Genomic DNA, 14331 nt, shown 5'->3' on the forward strand with positions numbered 1-14331 from the left:
TGGGCATTTCTTATTGACATATTTAGGTTGCATAATTTAGCCAATATTAACAGATATAGCTATAGGTTGATATCATGTGAACCTAACTTTTGTTTGGTTTATAATTAGAAACGTTTCCTGCCATAGCATAATTTCGGTTTGAGTCCAGCCAGGTTCTTTTGCCAAAATCCTAAAAATCGACGAGGTGTACTTTGTCCACCAACATGTATTTGGTCTCTTCGTTTCAGTGACATCATTCCCTTTCCTCGCTACTCTTTGCTCTATAGTCTTTTTTGTTTTGTTTTGTTTAAGAAACTCAGCAGGGAGAGAGGACCTCAGCAGAGACATTATTCTTCAATAAAAATTTCTCTGACCTTTCATTTTTACAATAAAGTAAAACCTCAAGACACCTGAGTTTGCTCAGTGCCCTGTAAGCCCAAAGCCAAAGTTAAGTCGGCTTGATGTCTCTGGTGTGCTGTGACAGTGTGTGGTGCTGAGCTGAATGATGGTGATACTCAGGATAAAAAAAAATATATCTTTTTAACTTTTTGAAAAGCCGAGACTCAATCTGAGGTTTCACAATTGTGTTGTTTTAACCAAAGGAAGCTGTGTTCCTCCTCATAGGAATACTGTTACTTTTTAAAACCTGCTTTGCATTTCCATATTTTGTCTAAAAATAATTGCAGGTGAGGGTGACTCAGCAGTAGGCCAGTGCATTTGCTCTTTGGTACGACCACATCATTACCCTTCTCTGATTATTTACTCCTGCTTCATAATTGTGGATAGAGCAGCAGGGTTGTGAGTTTAATGGAGAGAGTGTTTGCAGATTTATAAGTTTGATTTGAGCATGTTGCTGATGTGTGGGCTGACATCCTTTGATCTGATTAGAGAGCAAGATTACCTGTGTGCATGGGTTTGTTTGAGCGTTTCATGAAAGAGAATAAATGGAGCTAATGTCATTAATGCCGGTCATGTCGACCCCTCGTGAAGACGGCATGTCTCTGAAAGCCACTCATAAATCTCGCATGCTGCAGAGAGGGAGAGGAGTTGGGGTCAGCGGAGACCAGTGGGGACAGAGGGCAATAAAAGCGTAGAGAGAGAGAAGAGAGAAAATGCGAGATGGATGCTGAGCAGACAGAGGACAGCTTTCCTCTTCTCCCTTTTTCTCCCCAGTGTGGCCATCTGTACAGAGTGTGATTAATCATCCCGTATCCCCAGACATGGCAAGCCGATGCTGTGACACTCAAAGTCTGTGCGTGTGTGTCAGTATTGCACTTGTGTGTCTGTGTGCTTTGTTGTTGTGCGTTTTAATTCTCTCGCCAAGAATTTGCCTGTATGCACATGCCTGTTATATGTTAACAACCATGTTTGTGGCCTGCTCGAGTGCGTTTGCTTGCCAGTGTGTTGGTGCGTGCGAGGAGAGGGGGAGCCACAGACAACTGGTGTCTGTGTGTGACATTTATGACACATTCTATTTGTTTATCGTTGTGCTGCCACCAGTTACGACCAGTCCCCGTGGCAACCAAGCATCCTTGGTGTTAATTAGCGACATGTCCCAAATGGTCTGCTTGAGAGGAAAGGGAGAGAGACTAATGGAAGTGGTGAAGGTGTGAGAATTTAGGATAGAAGAAAGCATAAAAACAAATGATTTAAAGGAAATGTAATCGTGTCCCCACTACATTTTGTTTTTGAATAAAGATGATAAACAAAAATATTACAAACATCCCATCTGGGTGCAGCTTGTGTTCTGTACACGATCTGCTCCTGGCACACACAGTAATTGTTTTTGCATTTAGGCAAAGAACACTTGGATACAGTTATCAATTATCAATAGCAACTTGCATGCAATCATTATGTGAACTGCTGATAAATATTCTATAAATATGTAATTGAAGCCACAATGTCTGAAGCTTAATATAAGCCTGGTAGTGGGTTAATCCAAAATGGGACTTATGGTGCTCCCACAAAACACAAAGCAAAGTTTTGGCATTATACATTTATTTAGACATGTCTCTGTGACGAAGTTATTTGACACCACATTGTACTTGATGTGCAACTTAAATTTTGCGCACGTTCAACATGGGAGAAAAAAATTGATTCATGCAGTTTTTGCAAAATCCCATCATCAGGGAGTCCTTCAGGAAATTTGTGTCATGACTTACAACATTTCCAGAATCCTCTTTTAACCCTACGCCATAACCTTCCACACCAGGTGGCCACTTTGGGTGGCTGTAGCTCAGGAGGTAGAGCAGGCCATCTATTGATCGGACAATTGGTGGTTCAATCCTAGTCTGCATGCCAAGTATCCTTGGGCAAGATATTCACCTATTCACACGAGCACTTTCTATGATTTTAAGTGCTAACTAACATTCACACATTAATTGGAGAGCAATGTAGGGTTAATATGACATGTTGTATTAAGTGCTTAGTAGTATAAGAATCCATTCAGTTACTGTGGGCTGCATCAACCTGATGTGTAGTTTGAACTTTTGAGGGTAGCTGTAACTTTAAGACGGGAAACACAGAGCACTTGGAACAAAGTGAGAGATACTTAAAGTTGGGAGAATGTTTCTGCGTCTTGCTTCCATGTTTCCTGTGGGATTGTATTCAAGTCTAATAACACGAGACAAAGCTTCACTTAAATTCAGCATGGACCACAGTGGCTACATATGCTGTGATATGGGGCAGGAGCTCCACTAATTTTAGCTCCACTCTACATGTGCATGCTTCCTGGTCTGGGAGAAAAGATTATTTGATGTGAATATTGGTGAGCAGACTTGGAGAGGAGGCAGGTTAGTCATAATTAACTATGAGGAATGGTATGATGAAATGGAAAAGAGATAGGGCAGAGGAGAAGAGGGTAATGGAATGGGGAAGTAGTGAAGGATGATGGACAACGAGGAGTAGGCGCCATGGTGAAATGGGCAGAGCAAACATGCTTTGGATGGATAGCGAGTCAAACACATTCAAAGACATAATGTACTTAATTTTGTCTGACCAAAAGAATAAAACCAAATATGTAAACATGACAATACTACTAATAAAGGCCGCAAATGAAAAAAAGGGAAAGAGCATATGGAGAAAACCAAAACATCTAAAGATAAAGATTGGACATAGCGTGCACAGGTTTAGGTTTTGAAGCTAGATCGAAAAGAAATGTATATTTTTTTTTAAATAGCTCTGCTGTCATGTATAGGCAAAGACTAAAACCTTGGACAGCAGGTTACGACGATACCACCCTGATTATGACCGATCTTATCTGAACTTGGAAGCTAAGCAGGGTAGGGCCTGGTGACTACTTGGATGGGAGACCACCTGGGAATACCAGGTGCTGTAAGCCTTTCCTTTCCCTGGCTGTAGCTTTGGAGGTCATCTACTAATCGGAAGGTTGCTGCTCCAGTCGGCAAGATGCTAACCTCAAATTGCTCCCTGCACACTCTGTGTGAATGTTGGATAGAAAGTACTTAAGTGTAGAAAGTGCTGGTATAAATGGGTGTGAATGGGTGAATGACACATGTAGTATAAAGCGCTTCGAGTGCTCAGAGTAGAAAAATGCTATATAAGAACCAGTCCATTCACCATTTACAAATATTATTCAGGCACTACTAACCCTTTGAGGTCAGAATATGGCAGAGCAGTTACTTTTAGCTGTAACCTGTAGGACAAATGATTCTCTTAACCCTTTAAGACCTACCATAGAACCAACTCCGCCAGAGCTTTTACTTATTTCTACATGCTGTAATGCCATTTTTGGGAGCATTTCAAGTTGATATACATCAATACAACCATTATAGGCCAAATTTTAATAATATGTATGCAGTAAGTGTATAGTAATTACATGCATTGCAAAAAAGTGCAATAAACTACAAAAAAATTGAAAATCATTTTTGTTTTTAACATATATTTCTAGTTAGAGAAATTTAAGAGGCTTATCCCTCAAAACTGTAAATACAAAAAAGTTGCACAAAATAGTTTCCCACCACAGGAAATTTATTTTTAGTGTCTTCATAGTTTTATTTTTGGAATACACCAATTTTTATGTACTGCAGCAAAAACAAAAATATTCTAATGCAAATTTGCAAAAAACGGCATGTGCATCAAAATAAACATAATATGCACTGTTGATTATTTACCTGCCGCATTAACGCGAGAGGACGTGCTGCTGGGTTGAGATTCACGAGTCCGGACCGGAATTAAAAACACGACATTCATTTTGCATATTCGTAGTGTTTCCTCCCTTAAATGAAATATCTACTTTGCAAGTATTGCAAGTTGCCCCGTTGTCATCTGTTCTCGTAAAGTATGACCAAACTTTTGAGCGTTTGAGCTGTTTAGGCGCCGTGTTTCCTGCCAGGTAAATGACGCTCCGCAACGTGGTGACGTCATTCGGGGTGACTGGAATCGATAAGGGAATTGTTTGCAAAAATGGCAAACAATTCCAAGGAACTGAAACAGTGGGAACCGGTTCTCAACAAGAACCGGGTTTCGATACCCATCCCTACTCATAAGGCCCTGATGGTAAAAAACTACATTTCCGCAAAATGACGTCACTTCCGGTTTCGGCAGGTCATGGTGGACATGCGATAGTTCGTGCTGATAGACGTAGGAAGTGTTACAAACAGCTGATCGGATCGGCAAAGCCTGTTTCTGGAATATTATGTTTTTGTTGCTGCAAGTGCTTTTTATGCAATTTTTGCAAAGCTATATGTGGAAGGAAACCGTGACCTAGGACAAGCTGATGGCATAAGATGTAAGTACAACTTCTCTGGTAGAGCAGGGCGATATGGCCAAAAATATTTATCACAATATATATTTGAAAATTTGCGATAACGATATAACTGACGATATAATGGATGCGAGACAAAATACAACTCCACAACATTACTAGCGCAAAAAGACAACCTTCCATTTATTTTCACTTAAACAAGAAGCTGGTTTTTATGTACATTAAAGCTTTATAAAAATGCAACAGTGCAAATGCAAATTCCTTGCTGAAAGTTTAACCAAAAGGCATTTCCAGTAGAAATGGGCTGACATATCCTGAGCATAACCATGTATAATATCCACTGAAGTTAAAAAGAGGTGCTTTGCAACATTAAACTGCAGTGTGCAGTACGTATGTTTCAGACCATAAGGTGCACAGGATTATAAGGCACATTAAGCGAAACAAAGCAGTCAGATAAATCAAACTTCATTAAACTCATTCTTCTTGCTTCCTCCACTTCTGTACCATTGATTCATTAATGTTGAATTCTCTGGCAGCTGCTCTATTCCCATGTTGTTGCAGTATATTAATGACTAACCTCGTATTGTGGATGGATTATCTCAGTTGTTCTCCTGACTGAAGTTTGGTCCGTTTACAGCATCCTGCCATGCGATTGCATTTGTCTCTAACCATGAGGAACCTTCACGTTAACTTTTATAAGTGGAAAAGTGTTAGTGTTCGTCCTCCAGCTTCACTGTTTATGTTATGCTAACATAGCTGTGTCGCTAGCGATCACGTAGCACATCATTATATACCAGCTAGCCCAACTTCAGTAACCCTACAAACGTCACTGCTGTTTAGTTTCCTGTCTTCATTTATGTTGCAAGTGATAGCAGAGCTGTACGTTTGATTTTTTTCAGAAATCTCTCAGTCAGAACATGCAATATCATGCTTAGGTAACTAGCGAAACTAGCGAGCTAACTTCCGCTAGCTTCCTGCTAACTTCTAACTCCGTTAAATGTAATAACTTTTGTTTTCATGGATGCCTGGAAGTTAAACTTTATAGTTACACCTGGTAAAGCAGCATGCTGATCGTTTTATTAAAGATGAAAGAATTTAGACAGTTTTTAACTCTCAGTGATGCTGCAGTGTTGTTTGACCTGAAGCATACAGAGTTTAGGACCCAGATTACTCCCAGATTTAAGAGCATCTTAGTCCGACAAATACGACAATAACAACGGCTGCTTGCATGTTCTGCAAAAAAATGTGCTTTGTTGTGTATCTGACGGACAAACACCAAACCAGTTCCACATCACGGAAGTTGCACCATTTTTACAAACCAATTCTGGTTCATCTGTTTCACTCAACAATCGGCCATGTGCGTATGAAAACAAAGGCACTGCGCATGCGCGTTTTACTCCCATTCTATCGCGATATTTCATTTTCCTATCGTTGCCTAACATTATACCGGTATTACCGTGAACGGTATAATATGGCCCAGCCCTATTCTCTGGTTTTATATGCAAAAAAATTATTGCGCTAGCTTACACGGTTGCAGTGATACCGGCATTTAAAAATAGTTACGCAAACGGAGCATGCCCGCTCCGACCGGCTTTAAAGGGTTAATCTCCCAGAGAAAGTGTCACCGTGTCACTTTTACATCTACTGAAATGGAAAAATAGAAAAACAAGGATATCTTGGCGAGATGGAGACAGTGAAAATGAGCAATGATTGAAATTCATGGAGGAAATGAGATGGTGAAGAAACCAAGTATTATGATGATTACAATGCAAAAAAGAATCAAGCAGGCATTTAAGAACCAGGGTTGAACAAACGGAGCCACAAAAAACTAAAAAATAAACAAAAACTTTTTATAACAGTATAAAGCAGTTGTGACTGTGCGGGTTAGCTGGTGAGGAAGGGGAAAGGCAGAGGAGCCGCAGGAGGCTAAAGAGATATTTTAGGGGTGAATAGAGAAAAGAATCACAAAGGTTTCTCCAATGTCACAAAGATGGCACGGAAAAAAGGACAAGAGGGTGCAACAACAAGAGAGGGAGAAGTGGCAGCAAGGGCGGGATCCGCAGCAACTCACGAGTATCACAATGTTTTTCAACAGCAAAATAGCTCAGGCTGTTATAGCATTAACAAAAGGAAAGAGCACTTGCAAGGACAGAAGTACTTCCATCAACAGATGGATTTCAAATGGGGGGGAAAAGAATGAGCAGAAACTCTTGGGGATAGATGGAGGTGAAAAGAGGCTGGAGTATTTGAGGAAAGAAGAAAACGAGGCCAACGGAGTGATCCTGGAGAGGATGGTGAAGTGGTACCCAGACTAAAAGTGCATGATAGAGGAGGCCTGTGAACTGGAGCTTTCTGGCAAAACTCAAAAGTTGAAGATGAGCTTTACGTTAGATTATAGTTATCTCAAGTAAACTTGAGGGCAAGAATAACTCTTAATATAATGTCTCGTCTTGCCTCGAACGTATTAACAAGGCAGAGGACGGGGCAGCGATTGAGATGGGATGACAGCAACGGATGATGGAAGAAATTGCTTGGATGGTGGAATGATGCTGTGCAGACTGTGAGGGAGATGGTCTGATGAGAGCTCACACTGTTAAATCAGACGCGTGGCAGTTGTGACACTATCTTCAGCCGCTGGCTGAGAGAGACGAGCACGATGAGGAGAGGATGGTAATGAGGATTTGGAGCGTTTGGGAGGAACTAGGAGCCAGAGTGAATGTTTGTCATAATGTCAAGCATTCAAACAGCCATCCTCCTCATGTTGGCACAGAGGAATACAGGTTGGGCTAAGGAGGTGGAGAAGGGAACTGTGGGCAGACATCTTACAGGGATCCGTGGCCTGTTTATGTTTGTGCCCCACATATTAGTACTAATATATTTTAATCAGTCTGAGCCCTGGGGTGTCAGAATACATTTGCTCAGTTTGAGTCTGGGTACAAGACGAATACTAATATATTTTAACGATCCTAAGCCTCGGGGTATTAAGACTGAATTTACTCAATTTGGGGGCTAACTTAACACCCATATATTCCAAGGGACACCTGACATAACAGTTTATTAAACAGAAGCCATGCACTAATACAATTTGTGGCATTGCTATCTATGCTGCAAACATCGGAGCATCCCGGATTGTCCTCAGTTCAGTTTTTAGGTGTTGATTTGTTTTGAATATCAGGGCACCATAAGCATTTTGTGCAACAAAGGTGCACGTTGTGTGTAGTTGTAGAGTAGTGCAAAGATCCCGCAGCGCACAAGTTGGATGTTATATCAGTATTAAAGCAATAAAAAAAGAAAAATCTGGTGTTTTCTGCCACTGTGGTTCCAGAGTCATGTTCACATTGTTCTCTTTAAGGACTTCAGCCTAAACATAGTCATGCTCTTATAATGTCCTTGTTTTGTGCACAGGTGTAACTTGGAAGTATTATGATTTAACACTGTAACACACCAATGTTTACCAGTTTTACCTTTTTTGTAAATTTTTACTCTTATGAGGAAATGAAATGTTTTCATAAAACTTGAAAGTGACATTTTGATGTAGGTATTAAAAATGCCGACAGAATCCCCTAAAATATGTCTACAGCTTAAACACTAATCAGCTAATTAACCTGAATGGGGTAATTGTACTATATTGAGAGGCCATTTGGACCATCTGGACTCTTAGACTTTGTTGCCATCCTAAGTCGGTCTAGCACAAAAGTTCAGCATGCTCGTGTGACCCGTGCCACAAGCTGTCACAGACTAAAATGAGTCATAGCGTGGCAGCAGTGCTAGAGTATAATTTTGAGTTTAAATCCCAGTGTGTCCAGATCTGTACTTACTTTAGATCCCCCACAGTGAGAGCCTCCGTAAGAGCTGTCAACGGTCAGTGAGGCCAGCATTCATTGGATGAGAGCAGTAGCATGTTTTCAAAAAGCTGGCTCCCAGGCTGTCAGAGTGACTGTGTGGCTTAGGTCTCCATGTAACATAAGTATTGTTTTTAATGAATCTGGCCTCCAGAGAGCAACACAATTAACTGTATTTCCAGTCAGCTCATACAGAAATATGCATTTGAACTGAAAGTACTGTCTGAGACTTGGTAATACCAATGGCAGCAACAACTACAAGCATTACAGAAGATGGAGAGGGAGAGGACAAGATAAGTACTGGATAACACACAGGACAGCAGATGTAATCTATGGGATTGTAATCCACTAATGATTTTACAGATGAGTACTCTTTGTAGTTTCAATTTGATTGGTTAACGAAAACAAATGAAGGGACAAATTTTGTGTGGTACCCTTTATCTCTAGATGTTGAAAATGTGTATAAAGTAGCTAATCCAGTCCCTGCAGCTGACATTTTCAGAGGAATGTTTTCTTTTGTTTTTTGGTTTGAGTGCTAAACCACTTAACACTGACCTTTAAATCATTCAAGAATAAAAAAGGCACCTCAATCATGGGATCAGCCAGTGTTTTCTAATCATTTGATTACAACTTTCAAAACAATTTTAAGTTGTGCTGTAGGCGCTTTATTGCAAAGATCCTGCCGCAAAAACACGGTTTGCTCAGATTTCTTTAACTGAATGTACAAAAAAGTGTCAGGTCAGAAGCAGAGGTACATCTACAGGCCATCTGTAAAACATGGTGGAGGAGCTGTGATGTTTTGAGGCTGCAGGTCAGATCTTGTTAAAATTGATAGATTTATGAACCAGAAATTTATAGTCAGATTTTGGTCGAACGTAAGGGGCAGAATTACAGTTACAAACCTCACAGCTGCATGTGGATTTGTTTTGTTGCTTCATATATGATTATAAATATTGCTGACAAGTCTCATGCAATATACAATACATTGGACTGACTTGGTCAGAACTAGAGGAGCTGCTGAGTCTGTTCAGCAGAACAATATGTTCTTTCACATACTTGTGAATGGATCCGTTTGCAGTTTTGATTAGAGAAAGAAATGCTGCAGAGACTGAGGAAGTCAAAGATAAGGGTGTGTGTGATGCGTCATGCATTACTGCAGGGGTAGATCAAGGCTTGGGCATAATAATCAAAGTGCTTTTGTCCTTGTTAGACAAAAAAGACATGCCCACACAGTAAAGACATGCGCACAGACTCGTGCAGAATGACTGCTTTATACTGGTGCTTTTACATTGCAGCACGAATAGCCACTCTTTTCACACACACAAACACACTTTGATTATATTATGCATATCCAGTTTCCTGTTAATCTGTCAGAGTAATTCATCAGTTTCAATGATAAAAATGTAGCTCATTAATTCATTGGTCTTTGTAAAAAGATGGCATGTGAGGGAGAGAGAGAGATGAGGCAGACAGAGGGGTCATAAACAAAATAAGACAGAATGAAAATTAATTTGGATTGCACGTATGCATGCATATAAAGATGGGACGCTTAATAGTTTTCAATTTCAACTGAATATTCTGCTGCGTTTGTGTCCTTTTAAAGGAGGGCAGATGGAAACAGGTCTGCGATGGAGCGTTAGCAGATATTAAAATCCCAATTTTACAGTTGAGCACAAAGCGTGGGTAAGGATATTTAAATAGTACACACCACATACACCTATCAGCTGTGGCGTGTATTTAAAAACTATATTTGCAGTAAGAAACAAACTTGGTTTCAGGCAGAGTTCAAGCTGAAAAAGATGTTGGAGGAATAGACTGAAAGGGCAAGTTGGGAGTGTATTGAGGCAAAAGTCAAAGAAATGGCAAGACCTCACCAGAAGGTTTTGGATGAGAAAGATATAGTGAGTAAAGGAGTTCAGATGAGGGTGGATTAGGAGGGATAAAGCTGTACCTGAGGAGATGGACACAATGGAAAGGGAAATGCCGGATAAAGATGGAACGTGGATGTGAATTTGAGACGTAGGAAAGATTAAAATGTATTTGAACAGTTAGATTTTCCTCTGTTTTCCTCACTTATCTCCATCCTCTTTTCATAAAAACAAATATTTATGCAAGTATTTGCAATATTTTTGTGATGATTTTTGTATTTTAATACCGTTGCAATATATGTTGAATAAGGAAGCTTTGTAGAAACGGCTGTTTGATATGTAGCTTCACCTATTAGGTAGTTGGACAGTTGACTAAAAAGTTGTTTAGGTATAGGTCGTTTGCCTGTTAAATCTTCTCAGAACGATCCTTAATGATGCCATTCTTTTTTTAATTCAATTTTATTTATACAGCACCAAATCACAACATCAGTCGCCTCAGGGTCTACCTGTATGGCAGGGTAGACCCTACAATAATACATGCAGAGTAAAACCCAACTACAACCCTATGAGCAAGCACTTGCTTGTGACAGTGGGAAGAAAAAACTCCCTTTTAAGCAGAACCAGGCTCAGGGAGGGGCGGGGCCATCTGCCGTGACTGGTTGGGATGAGCAAAGGAAGACAGGATAAAAAGACATGCTTTGGAAGAGAGCCAGAGATTAATAACAAGTATGATTCAATGCAGAGAGGTCTGTTAACACATAGTGAGTGAGAAAGGTGACTGAAGAAGAAACACCCAGTGCATCGTGGGAATCCCCCAGCAGCCTACGCCTATTGCAGCATAACTAGGGGAGGATTCGGGGTCACCTGATCCAGCCCTAACTGTACGCTTTATTAAAAAGTTAAGTTTTAAGCCAAATCTTAGGAGACAGACACTATCTCTACTTTTGAGTCCAAACTGGAAGCCCATAGAAGAGGGGCCTCCCATTCAACTTTTAAGTACTCCAGGAGCAACAACTAAGCCTGCAGTGCGAAAGCAAAGTAGTGGAGGCAATGTGATGCATAGCATCCAGTTGCGACAAAAGACAGGAGCAGTTGGATGAATGGTGAAGCGTGCAGGGACATACTGCCCGCTCTAATTTAGTCAAATGCAGCAAGTTCATTGTGACTTTGAAGAATACTTTCACTTTTACATTCAGTCTCTCACTTCATCTTAACCTCCCTATTCTTGAGTTCACTACTGCATATAACACTAAAGGCTAAAAGATCCACCATCTTTTTGATTGGCAGCTGCAAACATGACAAAGAAGGAAATCTATTCTGTTGTCCGTGCTTTCCAACCTTAGTTGTCATGGTCTGACGGGACTTGATGGAAAATTATGCATTTTATTTAAGATTATTTGAAAGACAGGAACGGGTATGCAGTTTGTTGTAAATCCACAGTTGGGTTATTGCTATATTTTTCTTCAAACCCCTTAAATTAATGCTTGGTGTCTGCACTTCACTTGGATGTTGACTGTTTAATTTCAGATCTGATGTTGTGTCATACAGAGAGAAGGTACAGAAAAGTTGTGACTGTCCAAATATTTGTCAAACTCTTTATGTGCTTAGAGATTCAAATGTCTGTGTATATATCTGAATAGTTTTAGGCAACTAAGATAATTTGTTTCCTCAAATTGATGATTTAATTTAATGTTGGTGTTTGTTTGTTTTTTTTTTTTAAGTGCAATTTGACTTTAACTGATTTCTACTTTCTTTTGTTGAGCTCTGTGCTGCTGATGCGTTCCTTTACTGTCATTTGCTTTTGTGCCTGGTGTTAGGGAGCTGCAGTGTTTTGTTTCTCTCAGGTTAACGCTTGTAGGCTGAAAGTAATAATTTTTTATTTTATTTATTTATTTATTTATTTTTGAGCATCTATCTGCATCTCCCTGCTGAACACCGATGTTCTTCTTCACTTTCTGTGACACAGTATGTACAATGCAGGTTTAAAAGTGGTGTTAAAAATAAATCTAGGAGATGGTCTTTTGGCTCAAAGCCCCTGAAGGTTCTTTGGTGAGTCAGGATTGGAAAAAGTTCTCTGCTTCTGAACTTTGCTCTTGATCTATATTTTTCACCAGCTGCTGCTACACCGATTGAACGAAGGACCTGGCAGCCCACCCAAATGTTTTCCCATAAAACTGGCTAACTAATAATCCCTCTTTCCCTCCCTTTTTTTAATATCTAGCATTATAACTTCACTTCCCTTAACCTTGGCTTGTCATACCTTAGTTCTTAAGCGGCATCCACACAGGGAGGGCTGTGATTAGTGACCAGAGACGATGTAAAGTCCATGAAATTTAGCAGTTTGAAGCAACGACTGGTTGAGTAACAGTCGGTTCCATGAAGTGACCTGAATTAAACTCAACTATGAGCAGCAGTTGAAGCCACTAACATTGAAAGTAAAGTGCTGATTAATATGATGTCATGGTAAAGACATGAGGTTACCTCATGTCCACCAGTGATCAACCGTGGGCTGAAGAGTGATGCACAGCGAGCACTTTAAGTCGATGAAGCTTCACTTTCACGTTTGTTTTTTTTCTTTTATCATTTAATTGAAATTTGCGTAGCAGCTTTACCTTAATCTCTGGCATTTTCCTCAGCACTCCTGATACTCCCTCTTGCTCTCACCCCACTTCACTCCCACTTTTGCTTCCTAAGCTCCCACTGTTTGCGTTTGACTCTGCTACATCGCACTCTGGCTTTGCCTTCTTTGTCAATTCCCCTTACAGCTCTCCTCCCTCAACTTTGCTCTTTTTCTCTGTCTATCTGTCATGTATTTTTAATGCCTTTGAGACCTTCAAGTCTTTGCTAGTTCAGCTTGACTTCAAAATAAAACAGTTGAGTTCTGTATGTGTTGGATGGGAGGGGATGATGAGAAGGGAAGGTCTGCAATGCATGAGGTGACAGGACCAGGCCTTTATTTTAGACGTGTGGGGTGTTTTTGAGAGAGTGAGGGGAAAAAAGACACGGAGCAGACGATTCATATGAACATTCAGCAGATCATCAAGTACATGAACCAGTTAATGACACAAATATCAGCCTGTACACAAACCTACAGTTTTCTGGTAAACAGAGACCAGTGTATAACACAGTCGATCACATTGGAAGCATTTCAGGAAATAAAAGGGATGGATAGTCTGTGTATTGCTTTTTCTATCTGATAATTTCTTTGTAACAGATGAATTGATGAGTTTTAATTTGTTGACTCATTCTAAATATTATAAAACCAGCTGCTATTTGTTTACCAGATTCCTTATCTTAGAAAGGGCTAATATTCTTTCCTCCTTTTTGGACTAGCTAGCAGTCTACGGTGATGCTCTTGTCTTGTATTTGCTGTAGCATTTAGTGCAACCAGTGCTAATCTCTTATTTGTATGCTTTGAACACACAAGTAGGTCCACTTCATGAATATGTTGTTATTGTTGCATATATAAAATATAAAAGTGACAGAATAATAGCTGAATTCATCTTAAGAATTGGCTGAAAGTTGAATGACTGTAGGAACAAAGTTGGAGCTGGTGGAGAAATGGAGTGAAAATCAGGATGGTGCAATGTAGGGAGGGAAGAAGTAGTTTAAAGTGACCTGCTTAGCAAGAATCAGATGCTTTTTGTTATACTGTATAGAGAGCGTGAGGATAAGAGAGAGAAGTGATTGCCAGTGAATTTTGGATTGTGTTGTTGCTTTGTTGCTATGGTGTTGCATTTCCTAATGCAGACATGAAAATGAAAATGGAGACAGAAACCACACAAAGTAGTCTGTGATCAAATTTTTCTCTTCCATTGAATTTTATCTTATATTTGTCCCTCGGCCGTAGAAGGCTGTTGGGGTATTGTCGTCGCCCTGCTGGGCAGGCGCAGTCGGGCAGGCAACGTAGACACGA

General features: G+C 40.1%; 1 protein-coding gene and 1 pseudogene across 4 annotated transcripts in view; both read left to right on the forward strand.

Annotated features, from left to right (window-relative positions):
- pcxb (pyruvate carboxylase b) overlaps positions 1 to 14331 on the forward strand; it is a 292624-nt gene that overhangs the window by 117376 nt on the left and 160917 nt on the right. The gene's annotated exons all lie outside the window — the stretch shown is intronic.
- LOC113019789 (5S ribosomal RNA) lies at positions 3201 to 3319 on the forward strand (annotated as a pseudogene).

The sequence above is a fragment of the Astatotilapia calliptera genome, chromosome 3 (assembly GCF_964374335.1).
Source record: "Astatotilapia calliptera chromosome 3, fAstCal68.1, whole genome shotgun sequence".
NCBI classification, from domain to species: domain Eukaryota; kingdom Metazoa; phylum Chordata; class Actinopteri; order Cichliformes; family Cichlidae; genus Astatotilapia; species Astatotilapia calliptera.